This window comes from Myotis davidii, unplaced genomic scaffold, assembly GCF_000327345.1.
Source record: "Myotis davidii unplaced genomic scaffold, ASM32734v1 scaffold217, whole genome shotgun sequence".
NCBI classification, from domain to species: Eukaryota; Metazoa; Chordata; class Mammalia; order Chiroptera; family Vespertilionidae; genus Myotis; species Myotis davidii.
The window spans coordinates 6,659,303-6,686,882 of record NW_006290034.1 but is presented as its reverse complement, the minus strand read 5'-3'; the positions used below and the strand labels follow the sequence as shown (position 1 = coordinate 6,686,882).

General features: G+C 53.4%; 1 protein-coding gene and 1 long non-coding RNA gene across 3 annotated transcripts in view; one reads left to right on the top strand and one right to left on the bottom strand.

Annotated features, from left to right (window-relative positions):
* KCND3 (potassium voltage-gated channel subfamily D member 3) overlaps positions 1 to 27,580 on the top strand; it is a 135,158-nt gene that overhangs the window by 58,312 nt on the left and 49,266 nt on the right. The window lies entirely within an intron of this gene.
* Positions 1,117 to 12,971, bottom strand: LOC107182965. The gene is made up of 3 exons (XR_001513732.1): positions 12,961 to 12,971; positions 9,168 to 9,172; positions 1,117 to 1,150 (listed from the first exon to the last, which is right to left on the bottom strand). It is a non-coding gene; the product is annotated as an uncharacterized LOC107182965 (long non-coding RNA).

Sequence of the window (27,580 nt, the reverse complement as noted above, 5' to 3'; positions counted from 1 at the left end):
TTTTTTTTAGTTTTATTCATTTCAAACGGGCTGGATCTGGCTCGTGGGCCGTAGTTTGCCCACGGCTGTTCTAGAGTCTACTTTGTCTGATATAGTCACCCCAGTTCTCTCTTGATCGGTGTTTTCTTGGAATGTCTTTTTCCATTCTTTTACTTTTAACCTGCCTGTGTCTTAAAGTATTTTTCTTATCGACAGCATACAGTAGGTCTTCATTATCTAATATGATAATGTTTTAGTTGAAATTATTAGACCATTTATATTTAACGTAATATGGCTCAGTTTAAGTCTACTATCCTGCTATTTATTTTCTAATTGTCCCATCTGTACTGTGTTCCTGTTTTCTTCTTCTTCTGCCTTGTGTATTAACTGATCATGTTTATGATTCCATTTTATCTCCTTTGCTAACTTATTAGTCATAGCTCTTAGTTTTGTTTTTTAGTGATTAATCTATGGTCCATGATATACTTTACTGTAAATATAAAGTATATTTGGGATCAGTGTGATCCTTTCAAAGGCTTGTTTTTAAGCTCTCTTAGGGTGAGTTGGCGCTGCCTTTTAGCTCTACTACTGAGGTATTCCCTTCTGAGGACCCTACCTGATTTATTATAAGGTCTGCCTACTCTACTCATGGGAACGCCAGCTCTCCCCAGCCCCACTTAAGCTCTGAAAATTGTTTGGCCTGATTCTTTTCCCAGCCTTATGGCGTTTCATTTTTTTTTGTATGTGCAAATCAGTATTTAGCCAAAGATGTAAGGGGATCCCTTTCAGCTATCCAGAACTCTTTCTGATACTCTGTCCTGAACATTCTAGCTGCCTCGGTCTCCTTGAAGTCTAAAAGGCTGGCTTCTGTTTGGGTTCCCCTTCTCCGTGCCGCAGCCTGGAGACCGGGTCCAGAGTATAAGATGGCAGAATTGTAGCCCCTCCTCCTTATTTGATTTCTTTCTCTCGGGGATCCCAATCCCATGCTGCGTGCTGTCCAGTGTCTGGAATCATTTGTTTCATATATTTTATATGATTTCCTAGTTGTTGAAGACAGGAAGGCACCAGTCCCCGTCATGACTGGAAGCAGCAGGGGCAGTATGCACTCCCATGATACTTATTCTAAAGATAAACCGAGGCACAGCGAGATTAAGCAACCTGCCCAAGGTTACTCTTAAGTGGCAGAGTCCAGATTTGAGTTCCGGTGAGCAGTTTCCGCTAAACTGTTAGCTCTCTGAGGTCACGGGCCTTGCCTGTCTTGTTCACTGCTGTATGCTGGGCGCCGAGCACAGCACCTGGTACACAGTTGGGACTCAGTCCACACTGAATAAATGAATGAATAATTGATTGAGCGATCTGGGACTGGATGGAGCTCTTCCCAGGAAGGAGAGAGAAGGCACTGAGCCTTTCTTACAGTACACCCAGGATCTGTTTATATAATCCCCCCCGAATGTTCCATGCTGATTAGCAAGTCCTGGGGTCTCCATGCCCCACAAATTCTCCTCTAGCTACCCCCGCATGCACCTTGCATACTGGTTTATGTGGCACCAGGGCTGCTCTCTAATGCCAAATCTGCTGTCTGGCTCCCGCATTGAAACATATCATTTTAATCATGCACTTGCCAGCCAGGAAGCCAATTTGCATTAGAAAGTCAAATTCCTTTCCCCAGTGGCAGCCTCGCAAAAGATTTGACCTCTTTTTCACTGTTGTCCAGCATGGAAGTCCTGGGCAAGTAGGAGCCCGTCTTGGTCTGAGTCATTCAAGGGGGAGAAGGTCACCTGGCATAGCACAGCTCCCTCCAACCTCCCTGCTCCCCCCCTTTACATTTTGAGGAATGGTGGAGGTCAGGGAGCCAAAATTCTCTCTCAGTGGTCCCCTTATCCAGACCTATAAATCTGTTTCTGATGATGGCAGAGCGATTGATTGAAAATGATATGCCCATTTCCATATCTGCATAATTTTGCATACTTATCTGATGCCCAAATAAACTCATTTGGATTCTCTCTCATTCTCTTTCCTTCCCGCTTTTGATGTATCATGAAGGTCTGGCTCAGCCTGGAAAATTGACCTGTTGTTCTGGTCTTTGTTTCTAAGGAGAAATGGGTTCTTCTCAGGAGACCTCAGGGCTGGTCCTGGCCCAGCCTCCCAGAACTCAGTGCTTTGCTCCACTAGCTGGGCACCGCAGCCCAGGTGATGTCCTGGTCAGCTGAGGTGTGTGCCCGGCAGTGGCGAGTGGAGGAATGGAGGGGAGGACTGCTTGTCAGGAAGGTTTCAAGCAGACAGGTTGTTGGGCCGCCCTGCAGACGCGTCTCTCCCCGGGGACCGAGCTGCTGTCACTATGGGTAATTGGATTCTTGCTCCCCAGCAGGACAGGCTCCAGTAACCTTTAGGATTAATTGCTCCAGTCGACCTCAGCTGCCTCCTCGGGCTGGCTGTCTTCCCAGCCTTGATCAGAAAGCCCCAGGGGCGCAGAGCCAGGCAGTGGCCCTTGGGACAGCGATGCGAGGCAGAGACTTCTTGGTCTGAGCCTTGAGAGATTTCCCACGTGGGCAGAGGCACCCTTGGCTGATGATGTGCCTCACCTTCAAGGCAAAGCCCATTCCATTCATGGGCCTTCCCAGGTGGGGCTAAAGGAATGCCTCAGTCGGTGGCGGTGTGACGTCAACAACCATCCTGAAGAGTGACGCCTAGCTGTCAGGCTCCTGGAAAAGTCTCCCACCCAGCACGCTTCTCCTAGAGCCGTGGTCGGCAAACTGCGGCTCGCGAGCCACATGCTCCTCTTTGGCCCCTTGAGTGTGGCTCTTCCTAAGCCTTAGGAGTACCCTAATTAATAACAGTGCACCTACCTATATAGTTTAAGTTTAAAAAATTTGGCTCTCAAAAGAAATTTCAATCGTACTGTTGATATTTGGCTCTGTTGACTTATGAGTTTGCTGACAACTGTCCTAGAGTAAAAGGCTATGGCTGTGGCTCACAGGCCCCTGAAAATTCACCCCTGCTGTGCGTGTTCCCAGAACACAGCCCAGGGTAGAGACGGGAGACGCTGCAGTGACGCCGTCCTTGGCCCCCTGAGCGTCTGCGATTACCTGTAATAATAATGCTGCCGTCTACCGAGTTCTTACCGTGAGCCCACGCATTGCCTCCTCAGCCCTCACAGCAACCCTACGAGCTGTGGCATCAGGATCCGCGTCTCACCGGGGGGATGAGAATAGCAGAGACACAGGTGCAAACTGGCAGACCCTTCTGGTGCCTGTTACAGGAGCTAGAGCTTCACCCACTTTGTCTGTGGGGGACTCAACAGCAGAACTTTTTCATTTCTTTCTGAGTTTGGGCAAGAGGGCTGGCAGTGCCCACAGTTCTGACATCCTCCACAGGCCTTGGCACAGGAAAGAATCAGGCCTGTATCTTCACAGGGGCAACAGTTACAGCATTGAAGGGCCTTTTGCTTTTCTCGATCCTGTTTGCTAGTTGTATCTCCCTTCTCACTCCGGCCAGTAATCCATCACTCATCCAGCACATTCGCACGGAATCAGTGTGCCTCGGTCGAGGCAGAGGGAGGCCGTCGCCGTGCCGCTAACAGGGTCCTCATGCGCTAACCTTCATTCTGCGTGGCTCCGGCATTTGGCAGTGAGCAGTGTGTCATCGTGAGACTTTCCTAGAAAGCCTGATTGGCCACTCATTTGTTTCCCCTGCCACCTCCCCACCCCCTGGATGGCACTGGGTGTTGCCATGACAACATAATGGGAAGCAATCACACCTATTGTGGGGCAGAATGTTGACTTGCATGAATGAGCATGTGGGGCTGGAGAGACAATGAGAGAAACAGACCTGCTTGAGGCCGGAAGAGGGGACGTGGATTCAGAGCTGGGGAGCTGCCTCCTGAATTTTAAGTCCCCGCGTCATTGCCTGCCAGGTCCCGTCATCCTCCCACTGACACGGTCTTGCCAAAAGGAGGCACAGGAGCGAGGCTTTCGCTTCATTGTGACCCGAAGCTTCTCCACAGACAAGCATCTCCTTGTCGCTCTAGGTTTGTTTTGTTTTTTTCCTCTTTCCTCCTCTCTCTCCTTGTCCTCACACACAACCTCCAAGGTGAGGAAATGGGTGATATTTCCACACAAACAAGAAGGGTTCTGATTTCTTTATTTTTGAAACCAAAAAAAAAAACATGTTGAATTCAGTCAAAGGAGAACTCAAGATAGACAAATCCACAGTGAGATCAGGAGTCGCTGGAATGCAGAGTGAGCTGCAGTTGGATGGATGCTGGGAGCTGGGCGGGAGGCAGGAAAGAGCAGCTCTGGGTGGTGAGAGAGGGCCAGGCTCAGAGCCCGAAGGCCCAACATTGACCTTCAGTTCTGCTGCGTCCGTCCATCAGCGTGTGAACTCCTGCAGGCGGACTCCAGGCCGCGGCTGGCCCTGGCACTTACTAAATTACAAGGATAAACTTGGACAAGTCATCTCGTATTTATTTGCGCTGGAGGAGGATCGCGTGAGCTAACTCGGAACACTCCAGACGTGTTCGCTGTGCTGTGCAAACTCTCTGAGCCTTGACTTACTCACCAGTCAAATGGGAACAACATTTGCTTCCCAAGCAGCCATTTGTGAGGACGAAACAAACTCATGTGCGGGACGGTGCCCGGCTGCTGCTTTCCAGACATACACGAGGCGCCAAAGGAACGTCAGTCCATCTGCTATTTGAAGGGGGAACGCAGGCGAGAGGCTCTCAGAGCTCTCAGCCGCCCCTTCTTCTGTCCCTTCCCACACAAACATATGCCTTTAAAAAGCCCCTGACAGGCAACTCTTCGTTTTCTCCTCCTCAGACAGGAAATGTGGGCAGAGTGCTGAGCTGGGCCGGGTGCCCTGGGGAGTCCAGAGGTGCGGAGAGTGTCCTGGTTCAGGGGCTTCCAGGGGAGCCGAGGGGAAAAGAAAAAAGGGCGGGGGGGCGGGGGAACAGTGGTGGCTGCCTTGTGAGCTGCAGAACCCCCCGCACCGTGAACAGTGCGAGGCCCACAGTACATATTCCGCAAATATTGGTTCCATGAATGAATGTAAGTAGAAAGACAAATTAAGCAGAAATACTAGGAGAGCCGGTGTGTGCTGGAGACGTTACCGAGGCAGCATCGAGTGAGCGCTCGGGTGTCTGGAAGGTGGGGAGAGGAGTGAGGGTGTGAGCAGACTTTGGGAGGGTAGAGTCGCACCTGTTTGTCCTCCCGGGGGCTCTGGGATCTGAAGCCTCCCTTCCCAGCCACTGGCCTGCCCTGAGTGCCATTAGGTGCCACTTACCCTCGCCATGCCCACCATGTTTGTGCACAAAGGAGGAATGCAAAGGTCATGCATTAGTTATCAGTTGCCATGTAACGAAGTACCCCAAAACTTAGCTATTTACAACAGCAGGCATTTATTATCTCACAGACTCTGTGGGTCAAGAATCCAGGTCTGGCCTAGTTGGGTGCCTCTGGCTCAAGGATTCTCGTGTGGTTAGAGTCAAGATGTCAGAGCCCGGCCAGCGTGGCCGAGGGGTTGAGCATCGGCCTATGAACCAGGAGGTCATGATTGGATTTCCGGTCAGGGCACCTGCCCGGGTTTTGGGCTTGATCCCCAGTGTGGGGTGTGTAGGAAGCAGCCTACCAATGATTCTCTCTCATCATTGATGTTTCTCTCTCTGTCCCTCTCCCTTCCTCTCTCTGAAATTAATAAAAACATTTTTTCTTTTAAAAAAAGAAAAGAAAAAAGATGGCAGCCAGAGCCTTAGTCACCTGAAGGCCTGACTCACAAAGTTGTTGGTCCATCTCAGCCCCTCACCATGTGGCCTGACGCTTGACATGGCAGCTACCCCCCCCGCCTCACCACCATCCAGGGCAGTACATAAGTGAGAGAAAGAGAGAGAGAGAGAGGCTGAGGTGGACACCACAGTCGTTTTATAATCTTGGAATGAGATCCCATCCCCTCTGCCGTGTTCTATTAGTTAGAAGCAAGTCAATGAGTCCAGTCTTCATGTAAGGGCAGTACCTAAGGGGTGACTACCAGGAGGCAGGAGGCATGGGGAACCCAGGAGGGGGCCTAGGATGCCCGCCATAGGACGGCAGAAAGAAGGACCGAGGACGCCGGGCTGAGGGCCTTTCCCGGTGTTATTTTGCACAGGCACAGAGCAGGCATTGTCCTCCAGGCCTCTGAGTCTGAGGACGACAGCCCAGCAACAAGTCTGCTCCCTCGTGGAGATCAGTCAGCCCCTCGTCTCCATCGAGCACGTGTGCCCTGTGAAACGTGGCAGATGCCACGATAGGTGGCCAGACGCAGGGAACAGGGGCTCGGGTGGGGAAGGTGGAGAGCGGAGGGGCATGAGGGCAGGGACATCGTCCCACAGTGAATCCGGAGCCGATCCTGCGGGACAGACATTACCTGAGTGGGGAGTGGGTGCTTCAGTTGGGGGTCAGTGAAAGCAGGTTCCTAGGGAAGAAAGGCAACGTGTGTGGGGATGACACACCCTCAGGGCTGTTGGGGTCCCGGAGAGCCAAGTCGGGGCACATGGAAGACTGTGGGAGCACGGCTGCCCAGCGGCTAAGCAGACAGCTGACTCTCCAGCTCCCTTTAGATCCGTGCTGCTGGCCTTGATCAGACTGGATTCAGGAGCAGTTCCCTGAGCACAGTGCAGCTGGGATCAGGAAGGAATGAGCCGTCACCTGACCCCCAGCCCCCAAGAGCTAGGACTGAGGTGGGAGGGAGGTGTCTGAGCCCAGAGTGGGCAGGGAAGCCTGGTGCCAGACGCAGTGTCCCGAGAGAAGCAGGTCAAGGCGGGGGCAGCATTCAAAAATCAAGTCACTGGTTTGATTTGGTAAGACCAGAGAGAGTTACAATTGCTTGTTTCTTAAATAATACAGTGATATGCCTGGTGTCGTGAGCCACGCGTAGAGGACCCACTGCCAATACCTGATGCTTGCTCTAAGGATCTCCTCTGAGAGTGGCCTGGGCAAGGTGGTCCTTCCGACGGCCCGCAGCCTGGGCGGGTGTGCTGAGCCGGCCTGCGTGTGTCCCGGGCAGGGGTCTGCACTGACGAACCTCCCATGTGTTTCTGATGCCTCAGGCTCACGGCCCAGAGTTTGGGAAACACCAGCTGTCTTATCCAGCATCGGAGCTAGAAAGCTTGAGTGTGTACTTTCTGTCACTTAAGGGGAGGGCAGGGGGCGCTTTGAAAGGCACCGAACCCTCCATTCTCGAATCAAAGTAGGTTAGCAATCCCTCACAGGCTGGGACGATCGAGTGAGGTGCTGGTACCAATGGCAGCATCGTGCTGTTTGCTGTGGCTTGGGTGTTCTGGGGCCCTTTCTGCACCAGTGCCCCTGCTCCGTGTCTCTGTGGGTGCAGCACCCAGCACCAGAGCCGTGCGGTCGCAGATGCTTCATCAGAGGGTGTGGATGGAGATAATGAAGACCTGGGCCTGCTGCGAGTGCGCCTCAGAAATCCACCGAAAGAACAAGACCACGCAGTTTCTAAATCTGTCATCTGGGCTGGTTGAGCATGAAAGGCTCTGATGAGCTGGGACTGATTCATCCGTCCTCGGCGTTCTGGGGAGGCACGCGGAGCAGGCCCGGAGCAGGCCATGGACTTCCGGCAAGAACAACGCAGCCGCCCGCCCTCCCTCACCCGCGGGGCTGCCCCCTCTGCAGGGGGCCCGGACACAAAGCCGCCAGCCTGGAGTGGCCAGGGCAGCCGGTCAAGCCCACAGCCCAGCCCCTGCCCCCTCCCGCCGGGCTGTGCAGGTCACCATGGTGACTTCCCGTCCCCAGTGTGTCAGGGCTCCTGTCCCAGCCAATGGGCGGCAGGGGCAGGTAAGGGTCTCTGGGCAGGGGCAGCTGTCAGGCAGCCTGCCGCCAAGCACGGCATCGATCCTCGCCGTGCCGTGCCCACAGAGGCCAGCGAGGCGGGGGGAGGAGGGAGCCCTTTCTATATTTAGCTCCTGCACTGTGCATCCCGGTGGCCGGCTGGGAACGAGACTGACTTGGGGCCCATGGAGGTTTAACACCTCTCAGGCAGGCTCGCCCTAGTGGGGCTGTTTACCCATTAGGAGGGCTAAAAAAATAGGTAAACAGGAAAGCAAGAGGGAAGAAGCAAAACAAAACTGATTTATAGCAACGTGGTGAACTGCCCCGAAACAGCCCTCCACCCACTGCCCCCAACCCCATCCCTAGACCTGGACAGTGGCTGGGGCCGGCCAGGGCGGGTGTCGGAGCAGGAGCTGCAGAGAATGGGACCTGCGTTGAGGAGTTTGGTTCCTGAGACGCTGCCCAGAGCAGAGCCCTAGACACTGACCCTTCCGGGGCTCTGTGTTCAGAGGGAGGGGGCCCAGGAGGGACCAGGCTCACTGGAAATCCAGGTCAATGGCCTGGCAGCCTGGAGACTTTCTGTGAGCCTCTCCCCTCCTCCCCCAAGTCCTTCCAAGGATGAGCGGAAGGGATGCAGCGCGTCAGGGCCCACAGAGGGTTTCGCTGCCTGATTGCACCAGGTATTCGCACGTCCCTTGCCCTGCCGCTGCTGCCCCAGCAGTGACCCAGCGGTGGGCTGCACTGAGCTCCCTCAGCCCCAGGCCTCGAAAGAGAAGTTCCTGAAAGAGGGAGGCTCGTGAGTGCCTGAGGCTCTGAGCCCCCAAGAACACAGGCTAGGCTTGGGGTGGGGAGCACGCTGACGTGTATATGGATATGGAATCGTAATGTTGCACACCTGAAACTTACATAATGTTACTAACCAATGTTGCCTCAATAGAAAAGCTCAGCTAGTACGACTAAACGTTATAAGATATTTAAATGTTAAAAAAATAAAAGAGACTGCAGGATAGACAGGTGGACAGATGCTTGTGCAAAATAAGTGCGTGACTAGTACAGGGGCCACAGGAGAACGGTCGGAGGGTCTGGGACCAGGACTAAAGGCAGGGGACCCACCTGGCTCAGACCTTGCAGCCCCTCCCCAGCCAGCCTATGGGGAAGGGGGAGGGTATGTAGCCGGCCTGGCATTCTTCAGGATGTCCGCCATGCCAGGGAAGGAGTCTGGTGCCAAGTTCATTAGCATTGCTGAAAGTTTGCTCGAATATGGCAGTAGATACAAATGACCCTGCTGCTTAAGGAGCAGGTTAAAAGACAGATGAGAAATCTTTGGCGTCTTTCCTGGAGCCTTTCCCCTGGGCCTGTGAGAGCCTGGACCACAGCTGGCCTGGGATGCCCTGGGTGGGCAGGGTCCCGGCAGCCTGGCTTCCTGTAAGCTATCTCAACCCCATTTGGAACACCCCCTCCCCCCACTGCTCTCTGTGCCCCTGCTGTCTAGCCCATCCCTCTGCTGTGTCTGACAGGTGCCCTCCAATACCTTAGGCTCCCAGGTGAGGCCCGGAGGGGTGGTGCTCTGGGAGGGTCTGTGTCTTGGAGCATCTTAGTGCCTTAGGAGCTTCAGCCCTGGCCAGGCATCCAGACAGATGGGCTCTTCCTCAGCTGTGTCACTGCCTGATAGAGCGATTGGCCCTCAGCTTCCGTGGGGTTCCACCTTCATTCCAGCCCGGATACTCCGGGGTTCTCAGGGTCCCTGGGAACCAGGGGGGTAGGGGCCACTGTGAGAGGTGCTGCACTCAGAGTCAGCATGAGGCGTCTGGAGGGGCAGCCTGGCTCTCCAGCCTCCAGCCGGAGTGAAGCCAGGCTGGGGCCCCAGTGGGGAGGTTTGGCCTGGGTCTGCGTAAGCACGTCTTCCTGCGAAGAGAAAGCGTCCTTCCTACCCCGTCCCCGGAAGTATTGGGAAGGAGCCTGCTCCGCACAGAGGCCGTGCTCTGTGTTTGAGCTCTGAGTTGGCATTATTGTTCTGACCCACTTTTAAGAGATCTCCTCGGTCTGGGAGCCCCTCCTCTCATTCAGCCCAGACGTCTCGGTGTCCCCAGTGCCTGGCTAGGGGCATGTGCTGTGCAGCAAGCGAGCTGCAGATGTTTGTTGAAGGAATAAATGACAGTGTTGCACTGGCCTGGAGAATGTGGGCTGCGTCTGGGGCTCACATGGAAGGCATTCGTGCTAATGAGTGTTGATCTTGCCTCTGCCACTGGAGAGTAGCTCCGTTAGGGGGCCAGCCTGACTTCTGCCTCTTGCCCAGGGCCCCGCCCACTCCGGGCTCACAGGCGAGCTCAGTCTAAACTTGTTAAAACCAATGGGATGGCATTCAACATATTGCCTTTCGGACCCCAGGGGCAACTGCTTAGATTCTTGGAGACAAGTCACTATTTAGCCTTAATTGCCTGGCTTTATATGAGCTCTGGGAACCAGTGTGACTGAAGGATAAGATTTTGCTCCTGGATAATCGCTCACGATAGTAACTACCTTGCATTGAATGCTTAATGTATGACGTCGCTGCAATAAATGCTTTACTTCTCCCACCTCGTTTCATCCCAGGAGCAACCCTTCTCTATTCATCTCTTCATCCATTCAGCCGTCACCATTTGCCTGGCACTGGACATAGCGCGATGTACAGATAAACACCGTTTCGTTTGGGATTCTCAGTAACCTGCCTGTGATCACAGAGCTCCGAAACGGCAAAACTACATTGAAATCATCTTTTTAAAAAATTTATCTTTATCGTTGAAAGTATTACAGCCATCCCCTTCTATCCCCATGGACCCTTTCCAGCCTGCCCCCACCTGCCGCCCCAGGCCTTCACCCACTATTGCCTGTGTCCATGGGTTATGCAAATAAGTTCTTTGGTTGATCTCTTCCCACCCGCCCCCACCTTCCCTGTGAGGTTCCAGTCTGTTCCGTTCTGTTCCATGCTTCCAGGTCTCTCCACGGCGTCAGGGAGGAGGCATCCCCACCGCAAACTGAAGTTTGTAGCTGGTGCGCAGGGTGGGCGTCAGACACCAATAGCAGCTGCGTCCTCGGGGCGGTCATTTCACCTCCCTGTCACCCCCCCATATCAGTGGGTGCCGTGGGTGGCACCCCTGCTGTGGAGAGGACACAGCGAGTGTCTGCTCCTGTAGTCACTAACCGTCATCACTGTTTTCATCATTGGTCCTGGGGGTGTTCGTGCCCGAGGGACAGCGAGCTGCTTCCTAACTTCCTCCTCCTGGCCCTGAGCCAGGCGTTCTTGGAAGATACCCTTTTCCACACTCACATGGCCCACGCTCACATGGGGGCCAGTCACATGCTTACCCCCAAAGTTCCCAGGAGTGTGGACACCCCAGGCCTCCCTCAGCACCCTGCTGGGCGCTGGCAGCTCCTCCTCCTCAGCTTCCTGCGCACCCACAGCCCGCCCACAGCCCGCCGCCCCAGGGGGAGGAGGGCAGGAAAGCATCCTGAACGTATGGCCAGGGCTGACTCCCAGGCCCCTGACTCATCGCGCGGCTGAATAATCCTGGAAGGGGACTGATTAGGGAGCACGCCAATTTGCTATCAGGGCCTGATCGCGGGAACGCAGCTCCCCAGGGAAGAGAAAATGAAAAATATGACTAAACTGTCCTCCCACACGCACTGTCATTAAGACAGCGCTCCGCATGTCAGATATTTTTGCTCTGTCTTCAAATAGTGTGTTCCTCCAACTTTAAAAAAAATTTTAATTTTAATTTTTATTACCCCTTCCTTCCTCCACCTCCCCACTGGGCGTGCACTTTGCTCTGAGAGGCCAAGGGTAAGTGATCGCTTGTGCTCCTTCCCAGGACCCGCCTGACCTCAGAGTAAAGGCAGGGAAGCCCAGGCAGTCTGGTCCACAACCGGTCCCACAGCTGAGGCAGAACACCCCCCTTCTCCCCCTCCTCCTTCTCCTCCTCCTCCCCCTCCTCCTCCCCCTCCTTTAAACACAGGAGCTGCAGCAACATGGCCCAGAGCCAGGTGCTTAAAGTGCATTATCTCTGGCTGCAGTCAGAGTCAGAACTGAGCTCTCCAGGGACCTTCATCTCCTCCCGCCTGTCTCTAGAGTGATAGCTGACCTCTGCAGCCTCCTGCTTCCACCCGCCCCCCCCGCCCCCAGAGGAAAGCCCCATGTCAGCAAAACTGTCACCAGTGAGTGACAGGAAGGTGGGTTGCTATGGGACTTCAGACAGTTAGAGACAGCTCAATCCTCTCGCCAGCAGCCCCGCCTGCCAAACCCCAGGGTTCTTCCGTCCATCTGCCGGTTTCTTCTCAGTTTTCCTCTAGATGTGCGTGTGTGTATGCGTGTGTGTGTGTGTGTGTGTGTGTGTGTCTTCCTGTTGCTGCCCCTCCATCATCCCTTTTCTCTGCGGCCCCTGCAGGGGTTCCATCTCTGTCTTGGAGTTTCTGTCTCAGGGCTTCCATGCTGTTCTCTGGCTCCGTCGGTTCGTGTGTCCATTTGCCTCTGTCCCTAATCTTTGCAGCCTCCTCCTCTCTGCCTCTGGCCTTTGGGGGGCAGTGCTCTGCCTCCCCTCCCAGGTGCTCCCAGGAAGTCCTGCAGCTCCTCCCTCTCACCCGTTAGGGTTGCCACCCAGGACATTGGCCTGTGGTCTGAGCAGAGCCTAGTTAGTGCTCCTGGCCAAGGCCCTGTCCTTCCACCCAGGGTGACCTGTCCCAGCACCACCCGTGAGCTTCTCTGGGACCTCACCCCTCTTGCCAGGGCTGCCGCTGTCAGATCGAAGGCACAGGTTGTTCTTCGAGACTTCGTGCTAATTTCCTGAGTCTCCTGTGTAAATGGATTCCCTGGAAATGCCTCTCCCACCCCCACCCCACACACCCACTCCCGGCAATTACAGATCCTCCGTGCGGCTTCTTCCCCAGAGCACAGGTTTCCACACCCGGACACTCCAAAGTGACTGCTTGTCGTAGTAAGTTCTGCCCATCTTCCTCTTGTCCAGTCAACACGTCAGGTCACTTTATAAAACGTAGCACCAGCCTCCGGTTGATTTACTTCCATTCTGCCAGGGGTTTTTTTTATATAAAATAATTTACTTTTCAATTACAGTTGAGTACAATGTTGTATTAGTTTCAGGTGTACCACCCAGTGACTAGACATTTATATAACCTACTAAGTGATCATCCCAATAAACCTGGTACCCAGCTGGCACCACACACAGTTACAACAGTATTGACTGTATTCCTTGGGTTGTACTTCCCATCCCCTGGCTTACACGCCGGCTCTTCCATCTGGTAGAGGCTCACCCTGCTCCTCAGTGACAGAGGGTTCATGGGACCGTGTGTGTGTGTGTGTGTGTGTGTGTGTGTGTGTGTGCGCGCGCGCGTAGGGGGAACAGTTCTTTCCTTCAGTGGTTTGTTTCACTTGAAAACATTGTTAAGTACTTGAGGGCTGCAGAGGGGGTCTGGCCGGCCCAGACGAAGTGGGGAACAGTGACATATTTTTCTGTCCCCTCTCCTTCCCCTCTTCTCCCATCCCTAGTATGACCGCAGCTAAGTTGTTCTCTGTTTTTGTCATTCTCCCCTCCGTCTGGAGACATTCTTCCCATCCCTCCTCAACCCCACCTGCCAGAGGGATAGTTTCCCACGAGGCTGTTGCATATTTAAATGAGATCGTGTCCACAAAGGGGTGTGGTGAATTGGAAAGCATAATAATGCCTGGTCTGTAAGTGGCGTCCCAGCCCCCAGGGGCAGGGCAGCTCCAGCTGGGGGCAGTGTTTCTCATTGTCTCTCACCTTTTTGACTTCTGACACCACCTCCACCAAAACCTCCAGATTGCCGAAACCGGTTTGGCTCAGTGGATGGAGCGTTGGCCTGCGGACTGAGGGGTCCCGGGTTCGGTTCCGGTCAAGGGCATGTACCTGGGTTGCGGGCACGTCCCCAGTGGGAGATGTGCAGGAGGCAGCTGATCGATGTTTCTCTCTCATTGATGTTTCTAGCTCTCTGTCTCTCTCCCTTCCTCTCTGTAAAACAATCAATAAAATATATATTTAAAAAAAAAAAAAAAAAAAAACCTCCAGATTTACCCCAGACAAATGTGAGTAGGAACTCTGCATGCCGGTCACTCCGGTCCCTGCAATTCTCACACACACAGAACTTACCTTCTTAGAAGGCCATGGTGCATTAGGCATGAAACAGGCCACTCCTACCCCCTTAGGAGCTTCCTTATAGCAGGGTGGCCAGGCCGTGTTGACGTCTCTGTTGAATGCTGGCTGCGATGGACAGCTCACTACCTTCGGGCAGCAGGCTTAGTGGTCAAAAATATATCTGCTGGGGTCACACTGAGCCTCCGTGTCCTGGTTGAGTCACCTCCGGCACCTTCCCGTAGCCTCTGTAGTCTCAATTTTCCCCTTTGTGAACATGACAATGAGGAATATACTTCTGTCAGGGTGTTGTGAAGCATCAGGGAGATAATGCAGGGAGAAGGGCTTATCACAGCGCCGGATGCTTTGTAAGTGTGCAGTAGTGCGGCTATTTTATTATTATCTCACAAGGCAGCCTTTACCTGGCTCTGAACTAAATTGGCCTCCCAATGAACTGAAGAGGGCCCGGCTCTGCAGTCTGGAGCCACACAAAAGGGGCCTCCTCCCTCCTGCAAGGGACAGCCCTTCAAATGCTCTAAGGCAGCTTCCGCGTCCCCTCCGAGTCTTCTCTTCTCCCGTTTAAGTACCCCTCGTTTCACCACCTAGTCTTCATGGTTCCCGGGCCCTGCGTCATCTAGGTCACTGTCCTTTGTACACACTTGTCAATTCCAAAAGCTGCAGCACAGGGAAGTGGAGGGGTGACGGTGAATGTGGTCTGACTTGCCCAGAGCACAGATGGGGCTGCCCTTGATGTGGACACTGTAAACAGTCAACGCCTTTGTTGGTGTGTGTTTGTTGATTGGTTGACTTGGCAACCTGCAGCCAACCGAAACCTCCTGACTTCTCTCCAGCCGACCTCATCGTGCTGGCCGAATTAGGGTTTTTAATTAATGCAGGACGGATGTTGTTGTCCGTTCAATTGGGTTGTATTTATTCTGACCCCTACTGTAGGTTGAAGATCTGTTCTTAATTTCATTACCGGGAGACTGTATTTCCATCTTCATAGACCAAGAACCGTAACAGGGTAAACTGTGAAAAGCTCCCCCGCCCCCTGCTGCCCGGCCTTCCCTCCCCACACAGGTGGTGACCGCACTCGTGGTTTCTCTGTCTCCTCCTGGAGTTTCTTCGTGCAGCTACAAGTGAGCACTGCCAGTGTTTCTTGTGCGTCACCGGCTTTTCCGCACACGGTAGCATGTGGCCCACACGGCTCGGAAGCTGGCTTTACTCCCCTGACGATGGCGGAGATCCTTCTGCGTCCTCAGTCTTTCCTCGGACATACTTCCACATCCACCAGACGGGACGTTTGTACATGAACTGAGCATTGCGTCAGGGTCTTTATCCAGGTTGTTGGGAGACATGTGTGGAGCCCAGAGCCTGTCACCACGGCCAAGCCCCAGGCTGAGGACTACCCATAAGTCAAGCCCATCTTCCTCCTCCTTCCTCTCCAGGAGAATGCGCAGGTGTGTCAGACACCTCACTGCAGAGCTGGCTGTGCAGCTTCCTGGTCTATTGTCCAGAACAGTGTTCTCAGCCAGGGAAGTTCTTTCCCCTGGGAACATTGCAGTGTGTGGAGACAGTATCTTGTTTTTTCCAACCGAGCAGACTGTAAGTAGGGACAGGGCTGGGCTAAGGGAACGCTGAAACATTTGAGCGCTCCTACTGGCATCTAGTGGGTAGAGGCTAGGGTGCAACTCAACATCCTACGATGCACAGGGCAGCCCTCTTGCTCCCACCCACCATAGAACGAGTTACCAGGTCTGGATGTTAGCAGTGCCAAGGCTGAGAAACCCGGATCTAGACCTTAGCAAAACGGAGACAAATTTTAGAGATTAACCTGGCATTACCTGGTCTTCGTGAATCCTTGTTGGTTCTTAATCAGCACCACTTTTCAAAGGTTATATTAACATACACTGTTTTTGGCCAGAGAGAATCCTCTGGTTGAATGGACATTCATCCGGACGCCCCCGCCTCATGTAGAGTCCCCTCCCCTCTCCGGGGACCAACAGGGGTGCCCCGCGCCATGGAGACATGTCAGGTGTGTTTCCGCTCTGGCGGGTCCTCTCCTATTTCCCAGGATCGCTCACATTCCTGGAGACACTTCAGTTCTGGCTTCTCTCCTCCAGTGACCTCCACCCAGCAGGAGTGGCAGGGACCCTGTGGAAGGTTAGGAAGTTGTACAGAAATGTCAGCGGCAAGGGGACAGGCTCAGGAGAACGGCCGTTTTTCCATCTTTAAATGTGCCCATTCCCACTTAGGGAGGTGTCAGTGTCCTCAAATGAGCATCTCCAAAACCTTGACAAATGGGTAGAAAAGTCTCTTCCCACGCCTCTTGAGAAGACTACATCCGAAGAGAGTTGAGTGGAAGCTTTAAAGGAGCTGTTGGTATCCCCAGAGCCCAGATTCCCCATGGAGACCACAGGCCCAGGGCTCCCAGCCAGGACTGGTCCATGTCCATAGTCACTGAGCTCCCACTGAATCCAAAATGCTGCCAGGGCCCTCATCGTTGGGGGATAAATAAGCCTGCATCCAGCTCTCCCAGAGCCTACAAGCCCCAACCTATATAGCGGGAACCATGAACTTGGGACAGATCTGTGTCCAAATCCCACAGGGACAGTGAGACTGTGTTCACTGGACTCAGCACTTCCTGCCTCCCAGGGTCGGTTTCTCCTCAGCAGTAATGGCGACACCAATAGCGGATTCATGGTCGTGAAGACAATGCCTCGTGCACATGGTCGGAAGCCCATGTCCGGCCGTTACTGAGGATGCTGACCTCCAAGCACAGACATTGGACCTGCAGAATCTGACAAGCTCTACATAAAGGCACAAAGGACTGTGGACACAGAAAGGAGGGGTTGCTCGCTGAAGCAGCGGGATTGTTTGGAAGACACTGAACTTGGCGTCCTTGGAAGACCTGCCCTTGAATCCCTCCCCCATGGCTCATTAGCGGTGCAAACATGGACACTTGGCTTCATTTCCCTGAGCCTCTGTTTTCTGTTTTTGTTTTTTTATCTATGAAATGGAGATAATAGGATCTACCTAAGCAGCCGTAAATATTAAATAAATGCTTGTTGCATCCTCGGTTGAGCTTCAACCAGGGAGACTTCTGGGACTAGGTGGCATCTGAGCTGAGCCCTGAGGAACAAGGGGGAAGTTCATACGGGCAGAGAGGACCAAGAAGATGTCCCAGGGGGATGTAAGAACTGAGCAAACAGAAAATCAGGGATGTGTGTGGCGCTCTCCAGGAAGTTAGGGACAGAAGCTTTAGGTATCAGACAGGCCATGGTCAGGTTACCTAACCTCTGTAAGCCTCCATTTCTCCATCTGAAAAAAGTAACCTGCAAGGTGGATGTGAGTATTCAGTGAGGTCACATAGGAAAGCCGTTAGCTCGGTGCCTGGCTCGGTGAGTGGACAGTCGCTGTTGGACCCGTGCCTCTAGGCTTGATCTTGGGCTGGAAGGTGCAGATGGGTTTGTTGTCAAGGGCCTAGTAAGCCAGGTCCAGGAGGAGGCCAGTTGTTTGGGCAACAGGAAGTCATTACCAGCTTTTGAGAGAAAAGTGACATGATCCAAACTGTCGCAGGCTAACTCTTGGTGTCAGTGTGGAGGGAAGGCAGGTGCCTAGCGCCAGGGAGACCAGTTGGCCCGGAAAACCGGGCCGCAGTATAGTTTTTACCATTGACTTACTTTGGCCACCAAGTAAGCCAGCGAGATTCAGCAAGGTCCGAGGTCCTGGTGGGCAGCGGAAGGTTCCGGCCCCTCCCTGCTGGCCTCTCTTCCACCGCTTCCCGGCGACAGCTGCGGCTCCCACCCCCAGTCCCCGTTTGGAGCAGTGATTAATCCAGGTTTAAAATAATCTTTGTCTTCTCCCTTTGTCCGCCCCAGCACAGCCTGCTCTCCTCTCATCCCCCACCCTCCTGGCCACGCCTCCGAAACCAGCCTCGGGCACCTTGGGCATGGGCACCGCCTGGGCTCACACACTGAGGCACCTTCCTGTACTGTCACCCCCACAGCCCTCACCCCCCCGACACACACACACACACACACACACACACACACACCTTCTCTTCCAGGCCCTTCTCTTCCCCAGAGGCCTGGGCCAGGGCAGGGAGATGCCGTGGGCAACCTCTCTCCCCACTAACACTGACCCCAGAAACGCAGGCCCCGCCTGACGAATGCACACCTGGACGCCGGAGGCCCTGCCTCGCTCCAGTGTGGCGTGTCCGTCAGTTCTAGACTTCTGTGGAACACCCTGTGCCTCGGTTTCCCCCTTGGTCCTCTGGCTTCTTTTCTCTCCCAAAGAACATTGTTTCATTCCCTCATTGATGTTCCTAAGTCAGGGGCATGGATAACGTCCTCCCATTAAATCAGTGAAGAAAACCAAAGCTCAGAGAGCGCAAGTGGCTTCCCCAAAGGTTTGAGGGAGAAAGGGAGTAGGGAGCCAGCCCCCAAGGCGAGCCCCTGGTCTGTCCAGAGGAGGCCCCAGGGTCTCCATTGACGTTTCTTCCACTCACCAGGGCAGGTGACACTCCTCACCCTCCTCTCCTGGAAAGAAGCCTGGAAGTTAGAAGACAGTTGCCATGTGACTGAGCCTAGCACGTGCTTTCGCCTGGCTCCAGCCATTCCGTTTAGACTCAGAGAAGGACTCGTGGGCCCGGACAAGGCAAAGCAGCAGATAGTGGATCGAGATGGATACTAAGAGCTGAAATGTCACATCCTGGGTATCATAGGTCAAAGGGATGCAAAGATATCTGGCCTACCTCCCTTGTTTTACAGAGAGGGAAACTGAGGCCCAGACAGCGGGAGGTGCCACTCAGAGCCACACAGCTGCAGAACAGTGGGGTGACCTCCGGGGCCCTGCTGTCTACCTGCCCCAGAGGCCACCCTGGACTCCCACTTTGTCACATGAGGCACAGATGCTGTTGCCATGGTTTCTTCCTCCTGGTGACATCACATAAAGAGAATTTGTTTCCCCAGCACGTAGCGGCCGGAGTCAGGGGTTAGGAGAGAAAGGTGTCAGGAGGCGGGAAGCAGCCCAGAGGAACCACAAGAAGCTGTGTGTGGGCAGCTGGTGGGGACTTGAGCCACTGTGTGGCCTGGGGCAGGTGCTCAGGTGGCTGCCAGGCTGACCTCCACATTCCAGAACAAAAGGCACTTTCTCTGCTCAGTCTGGTGGGAGGAGCCAATGAGCTCACGCCTGTGCTCAGAGCCGAATTTGTGTTAATCCCGCAAACGCACTGGTTTGGGATTTTTGAAAAAAGAGAGAGATGGGAAAGATGTCCCTTTGGGTAAGAAAGGGAGGCGGGAGTGTGTCTGATGGCCTGGATGGAGTCGGCCTAAATAGTTAATGATCTTGACAGAGACTTAGAGGGGCCGTTCCTTTCTCTAAACAGTGACACAGGGCTCCCGGCCCGGCCCAGCCCGCAGTGCTGCTTTCCAACTGCCTGGGAGAGGACAGGGAGGGAACAGGGGACAAGAGGAGTCCGGGAGGAACAGGGAGGAGACAGGGAACAGAGCAGAGGAGGTGGAGCGGAGAGGCTGGGGGCAGAGGAGGCCGGGACCCACCGAGCACCCCCTTTATTAAAAATATAACGGTTCATTCTTTACATTGGGGATAAAAACCTGTTGTAATTACCTAGCAGTAGGAAGGCAATTTTCAAGCAGCTTTATTGTGCTGCTCCCCAACCAAATGTGCAGGAAAACAGCCACTGGGGAATAGCAGGAGCGAGGACACACGGCAGTAACTATGATATTTAAATGTTTCCACGGTCGAAATTCCAATAAGGTTTAAATAAACCATAAGTTGATTTCTCCCTGGATTATTTTCCTCCTCCTCCTTTATTACTAAGACACTGTGCTCCTGCACTAAGTTTATCTGGCACCAGCAAAGAAGTCCCAGCAGGACACTTCAAAACTGTGTGTGCTACCTTCGTGCCTCCTCCTAACCCAGGCCCCGGAGGAGCCAGGCCCCCTCCATCCTCCCGGGACATCAGCTGGGGTATCCTGGGGCCATGGCTCGCCCCTCAGATCCCAGAGGTGCCCAGGTCCGTTTCCCCCAGGCTGGCTGACCTCTGCTCATTGCTCAGTTATACCTTCTGCACTGGTAGTTGCCAATTTACAACCTGGTGAATGTAGCTCAGCTGCTGTAACTCAATTGATCAGTCCTTTGACGGTCAAGACCAAGCCTCAAGTATCCCCCCTGCTGAGTCTAGCTTGGGCAGGGATCCTGGCAGTGGGTAATGTCTGGAATCTGCACTCAGATGTTTCACATCTCCCTATGTTATTGTCCTAGGTATAATTCTTTGAATAGCAGGCAAGTTCTAGGCTCAGAGGGGAATGCAAAGAAGGGTAAACCATTCTGCCAATGATAAATATCTAATCATAATTAAAATAGTAGTGCTTCTAGCCTAGCCATTTGCTAAGCCATATATATATATATATAAATACATGCATACATATTTGTTTATTTAATCCTCACAACAACCTGAAGAGTGGGTACCACTCTAATCACTCCATTTTTCGGATGAGAAAACTGAGGTACAGGGTGCTTAAGTAATTTGCCTGAGATCTCAGAGGTGGTAAATATCAGAGGTGGGATCAACCCAGGCAGTTTAGCTCCCAGGCTGACCCTGGATTCACCTACTCAAGGCTGCATTGCAGAAACACTCACTTTCCTTAGAATTAACATATTTTAAATCCTCTGGATGAGCCAACTCTGGAATAAGCAAGGAAAGCTTAGAGGCCTTGAGGAACACAGAGACACATGCCCGGATGAGAGCCCTTCCCCCTGGAGTCAGCACTGTCTTCCTTGGACTTTGTACTTGCATCTGGACACCCAAGCAAGCTTCTTGCTCGAAGGCTGAGATAAAGCATGTCCCAACTTGCACACCATATGGTTCTTTTCAGCCCATAGCACAGAGCTGGGAAAGAGCGAAGAGCTCTCTGCATGGACTTTAATTTCAAACTTTGAAAAATAGGCCATGTCTAGGAATATTTGGCCAGGGAAGTGACTTCATGCTGAGTTTCCTGCTCAAGGCTGCATTTCAGGGGCCATTAGAGTAATCCCTGGAAGCTGCGAGTCAAGGATGTAAATGCATTGACTCAGAGCCTTCCCTTGCACGCAGAAACCCAACCCACCAAGCTCCACGCCAGTTCCCCACCAATGAATATTTATGGTGCTTGCATTAGTCAGGGTCCTCCAGAGAAACAGAGTCAGTAGGAGAGATGCATATATTTCTTACAAGGAATTGGCACACATAATTATGGAGTCTAAAAAGTCCCCAGTCTGCAGCCAGCAAGCGGGAGATACAGCAGAGTCAACGTGTAGCTCCAGGCTGAGTCCAAAGGCCCAAGAACCAGGAGAGCTGAGAGTGCAAGTCCAAGAAGAGCCGATGTTTCAGTTCAAGTCCAAAGTCCAGAAAAGATCCATGCAACAGTTCAAGCCATCATTTTGTTCTATGCGGGCCTTCAACTGATTAGACGAGGCCCACCCACATTAGGGAGGGCAATCTGCTTTACTCATCCTACCATTCAGATATCTGTGTCATCCAAAAAGCACCCTCAGACACCCAGAATAATGTTTGACCAAATATCTCTGTGGCCCAGGCAAGTTGACACATAAAATTATCACAGAGCCCTGCCTGAGTGCATTCTCTACTGCTTGCCCTCCAACTGGTGTTCTAGAGGCAGGAATGTAGGGGAGCATGCTTAGTAGAGCGCCCCATCAGCTCCTCTAATGAGGCTGCCCTTTCCGTTGGACACCTACATCTGTCATCTTTGGCAGCCAGCTGTGCAGGTTAAAGCATCAGTGCATGACAGTGGGAGTGCCTCTCTCCACCCCTCACCCCCTTCTTTTCCTCCCCAGACCCCACGCTAGCAGGGGTTATGGGGCAGAGAAACCAGGGATGGAGAGAAGGGTCCACCTATGGGTCCTGCCTGGTCTGCAGCCTCGGCCTCCACACTGGGTACCCTGGATGGAAGGATGCTGGAGTGGAAGCAGAGTCCCCCTTGGCTCAGCATCTGAGCTCATGCTGACTAGGAGTCCCGTGTCTTATTAGGCATAATAGGGCCATATTGTGGCTGGCGGGAGGGAGGCTCATTTCACACTCTGGGAAGTGTGATTCGGCAAAGAGACGGGAAGAGGTTTCACGTACACGCCTCTCTGCCTGCTAGTCGGGAAGTTGGCAGTTGCATGGAGTTTCGAGCGTTGTTGGATGTAGGTGAACTTAAGATACAGAGAAACCTTACCCCAGCTCCCCTAGAGGTGAGTGGTACTCCAGTGCTCACAACATAGTAGGAACTTCTCTGAATGCATTTGCACGACTGGGCAAGTGAATGAGTGATGGAGCTCAGACAGGATCCCAGACAGTCCGTGCAGATGTGAGCCATCCTCCCTGGATACAGAAAGATGTCGAGGATCCCAGGAGCCAGGCTTGGTGGGGATTCAGGACCAGGGACAGCTCCCACCATCCCTGGCTCCTCTCCCACCTCTGGGCCAAACTGCTCCAGATCCCCTCTCCCTCTTCTCCAGGTAAATTCCCTTCACCCATCTTCCTCCCCGCTTCTTGCCTCATCTGCTTTGGAAAGAGCGTGGTCAGGAGAGGGGGGACCAAATAGGTCTCTTTCACTACCCCTAGGTTGTCTGAATAGTCACCAATCCAAACGTCACCTTTCTTTGACCTCAGAATAAGTCCCGTGAGTGTTCTGGAGCCGACCGGACCGGCCTGGTTTTGTTTTGCTGGGGCTGGAGTTAAACTACACTCACAGTTCATGGGGTCCCACCCGCTGAAGTCGGGGCAGGCAGCCTGGAAGCAGAGCTGGGGACAGGCGGTGTGGGTTGCATCCTAGGAATTAACATTCGTCTAACGAGGAACAGGGAAGTGGATGGGGCACACGCAGGCCAGGGCCAGAGCAGCCACATGGCAGCACGGAGAACCGTGCAGGCACTCGGCAAATGGACGGCTGGGTCACCCAGGGCCTCTGGCCACTTGTGGGGTTTGTCTGCAATCAATTCCGTACAGTGGCCCTTGGAAGTCGAGAATGTCCTGTGGTTCGTTCTTAGCCATCTTATAGGTGTGGGAACTGAGGCCCAGACAGGTGAAGGAACTTGCTCAAGCGCAGTCAGGAGCGGGAGTCGGGGCCACGGAGCACTCAGAAGTGGTTGGTGGATTTAGCCCACGGGCTCTCAGCTCGACCTGAGCAGAAGCAGACATGTAGGGGGCTAGTTTCCCCGCCAGTGGACTAGTGAACTTCTCGGTCTGTGTATTCCCGAGCTTTCCACTGTCCCTGGTACCCATGGCCTGAGCGGAGAAGGCAAGCGGCAGACGGCACGCAGGCTCTGTTTCTCTGCTCCTTCTGTGAACATCCATCAGCCACAACTGCATGTTGAATGGGGCTGTGAGGAACTTCAAGGCCGAGATGATTGCATTTTATACATTACACTTCTGCCGGAGAGCTAAAAATACCCTCCCGTGGTTGCTAAGTGCAGGTCTAATGGTTTTCCTCAGAGGAAAGAATGGGATTCTAGTGTCTCTGAATCTGGAGGCCCCGTGTCCAGGGAAACGAAGGCAGGGACGTGGTTGGAGCGGGCCGGAGAACACAGGGGAGGAGACGCTAGGGGCAACCCAGAATGCACTTCTCCGCAGTGTCAGCGAGCACCTCCGGGGACGATGCCCACAGAGGTCGTGGGTCTCTGGTGAGAACAGAACACAAGACGTCGCTTCGGGGAGAGATCCCGCGATTGGCAGGAACCCTTGGAGTCGGCTTCCTGAATGTTCATTCTTAGAAATCTCATTCTTTCATTGGCACACAATGGCCAGTCCCCAAAGTAGCGCCTGTAGCCTAGATATTTTCAAACGGGAGGAGGGGGGAATGATTAGGTGAGCAGGGTTTGGAGCAGCTCCCTTGCCTTCTGGTCGTGGTCTATGGTGTCACTCCCGTGATAAATGACACCCTGACTCACCAAGCATGTGGCCACCCCAACACAGCCCACTCCCCTCCCCGGGCCAGCACGCCCTCTGACCACACTCGACAGCATTCGGTTTAGTTTTTAACGGATACATCAGATTCCAACTAGGAGTTGATCTCCCCTGAGAGGTCCCTTGGGGCTCCACGCTGTCCCACGTCTCCTGGAATGGCTGCAAGGCCTTCCCTGGGACCAGGGTCCGCCCCAGATCACTGCGAGCCACATTGCCCCTCTGAACCAGAACGCCTCCTCGGGATGTTTGGTTCATTCCCTGGAGGCTGTTGCCATGGTTGCAGCCTCTGATTACCTTGGACATTGACATTCGCATGAATCTGTCCTCCCTGACACCGGCTGGTGAGCGGCTCTGGGTGAAGAGGTGGTTGGCTGGCCAGGGAAACTGGCCTGGAGCGAGATGTCGGAGGCAGTGCTCCAGCAGCGGGCACAGGGGAGGCCCTGGAGGCTAGTTCAGTGTCGCTGCTGTGCCTGCGTGGCCGGCAGTGGGTGCCAGGCTGGGAGCTGTGGCTCAGAAGAAGAAAGGGTTTGTGTGTCATTGTCGGGGGGCTGGCTTTCTCTAGCTCATTTCACTCGGGGGAGCAATGATGAGCTCACCCCTCACTTACTGCTCACAAACGCAAAGTTCATCTTCGACTGCTTTCTTAGGGGGGAAAAAGAGGAAATTGGGAAAGCAAATCCCTATGAGTAGAACTGTAAGATCACACTTGACTCACTACACTGGACGCCAAATGCTTTCTGCTGTCGCCGAAATCAGTTCTGTGCTCCCAGGTGGAGATCCGCTCCGGTGGCAGACAGGCACTTCGAATGGGCGAGTAGGAAAGGCAGTTCCCCTAAAAAAAAATTTTTTTAAAAGCTTCCAGGAGTGTGTTAACAAGGCGCAGCTAGTCCCAAGGTGACCATTTCGAAAGAACAACACACTCGAATGTGTATGTTCTCGGATGTTTGTTAAAACAGCCTCGTAGCCCGAAGCTCCTCCAATGGGTTCATGCGGGGTGGGGTTTGATCCATTCAGAACGGCAGAGAGCCAAAAAGCTCACTGCTGTTTGACTTCCAATGTGTGGTATGATGTATAGACATTGTACACATCTCGTGGCATGTTTGCCTTCCTAATTATGTTTTGCTTCAACCGGTATGGAAATGAGCTGGCCGCTGTGAGCACACACCATTTAGTGGCTGGGTCAGGCTGCTCCAAAGCTTTCTGGGAATGTGGAGCCTGGGGAAATGGCAGGGATTTCACGTCTTGTACAGACAATTGGCCCCATGTGTAATCCACCTGAGCATAATCGGGTGTCGGCCACAGTGGCACTCATTAGGAGTGCAGGAATTAAACCTGCCCCGTCCTCAGCCCCGGCCAGTTCATTTTCTGTTCTGCCTGCTTGTGCCAAATATTTCATGAATCTTGAGTACCAGCGGCTGCCAAGCAGGCAGCTTTGCCTCCATGGCAAGGGGGCTAATCTGTATTTGCATATTAACCATCCTTTCCGGTGCATTTCGAGACCTTGGAAATGGGCGTTTAGCAGCTGGGGATGCAGAGGCATGTCAAGTGCTCAGAGCAAGTCTGTAATAAGCATCTGCTTAAGCGAGACGCTGGGCCTGACGGGGCCCTGGCTGAGGCCGCAGCTGCACATTGAACACACTTCCCTGCCTCCCCCGGTGGAGTGGGCAGCCTTTCCTGTCCTGAGGAACAGACCTGGCCCAAACAGGCTTCCTCTTATTCCTAAAGCAGAGTTTCTAAGCCAGGCTTCCTTCATCCCACGACCTCCTGCCCCCAGGGGGCTACTGATTTAAGCCATTTTTTCTTCAAGAGTCTTCATCCAGTAACTCTCGACACTTGTCACACCATGTGTGCCTTGTGCCATGTGCCGTGTCACTGCACGCCTACTTCATAGGCTTCTAGGTGGGCAGTCCCAGGAGAACATGCCCGCCTCTGGCCTGGCTTTTTTTGTGTCCCCTGAAGGGCAGGCTCTGTTCTTGTCGAGTGCCCTCTTCTACCCTCCCCCCCCCCCGCCCCAATGTACACACTTCCTAGCAGAAGGCTGGGACCTGCACCAGGGCACAGTGTCAGGGGCGGATGGCCCAGGATTGGATCAGCATTAGTACCCAAACGTCCATGGGGCCCTGGGAGCCAAAGAGGCATCAGCCAGAAACTAGCAGAGACTCTGGGAAAACCAAGCACAGCTTCAGGTCTAAGGACCACAGGCAGGAGCAGCATCCAGGCTGCAGACAGGAACTGAGAGCTGAGGCAGCATCGGAGTAAGGCCAGCGCCCAACACTGCACAGGCCCAGGGTCAGCCCAGTTGTACTTGTCAAATGAATGGAAGAGAAGATTCAGAATGATCTGACTGCTTCCTCAAACCGGGAGGGCATCTGCCCTGATGAACTTGGTGAGCATGCTCAGTGGGTACAAAGGAGTGGGCAGGCCAACCTAAGGGGCACTTGGTAAGAATTTGCTCGTTTGTGGTCTCTTTTCCAAGAAGCACAGCTCAATGCTCCATCAACGTGTTGTTGACTTACCGTGCGGCACTGAGACTCCTTATTTCCTGTTGTCTCTCACCCTCACTTCCCTTAGCTCACCCCCAAGGGCTGCTCCCTTGTCATAAAGGAGAACACGCACCCTTTCCCATATTTCTGTTCATGATTTTATGAAAGAATCTTGACACCAGCATTTCCCAAAGTGGACCTTGTAGTGCGCCATCCAGAGAATGGTCATGCTCAGAAGGTTTGCAGAGCAAATAAATTTAGAAAACATTGGATTTAACAAAATGAAGCCAGTTTCTTCCCTGCAGAGTGCCTCATTAGTACCCAAACTTCAACCTACTAACTAATCTGCGTCCTATGAGGGCAAATGCCAGCACACTCCACCCAGAGCCCTCGCGTGTGGCCTTCTTACAGGACAGGGTTCTGCTGACCACACGGGATGTCGACAGTCTCCTCCTTCCTTCGTCGCGCCGTCCAGGCCCCGGCTCCCTTATCTGTCATGTGGGAGTAATCGTCGCACTCGCCTCATAGAGCTGTTGTGAAGATTAAATGAATTCATACATGTGCCATGTTTAGAAAGTGCTTGGCACTTCGTAAGCATCAAACAAAGGTGTTGTTATTTTTATTGTTGTCTTTGAGACCATTTTTTAAAAATAGATTTTTATTTTTTTAGGAAGGAAGAGGGAGAGAGAGATAGAAACATAAATGATGAGAGAGAATCATTGATTGGCTGCCTCCTGCATGCCTCCCACTGGGGATCGAGCCCACAACCCAGGCATGTGCCCTTGACTGGAATCGAACCTGAGACCCTTCAGTCCACAGGCTGACGCTCTATCCACTGAGCAAAACGGGTCAGGGCTTCTGGCTCAAGCAGTGCCCACCTTTGAATGCCCGTAGCTTCATGATGCCTGTGTCTTCAAAATGGTGCCGACACTAGCCGGCCCTCTAATTAAAGCTGTAAACCTTCGTTTTCCCCATAATGCCCTTCAGTGTGGAAGTGACCATCTGTCCTCTTAATCTGGCTCAGGCTGAGTCTGTGGCCGAGTGACTGGTGCCCAGCGTGGGGATGAGGGGAGTCGGAATCAGACAGGCTGCTCTCAGTGTCCACCGTGCCCGGCCCTCCACCAGGCTTCCCGCAGCCAGAAACCTTCCCCGTGAAGCCTGTGCCCAGGGCGCGCTAGGGAATGTACATGT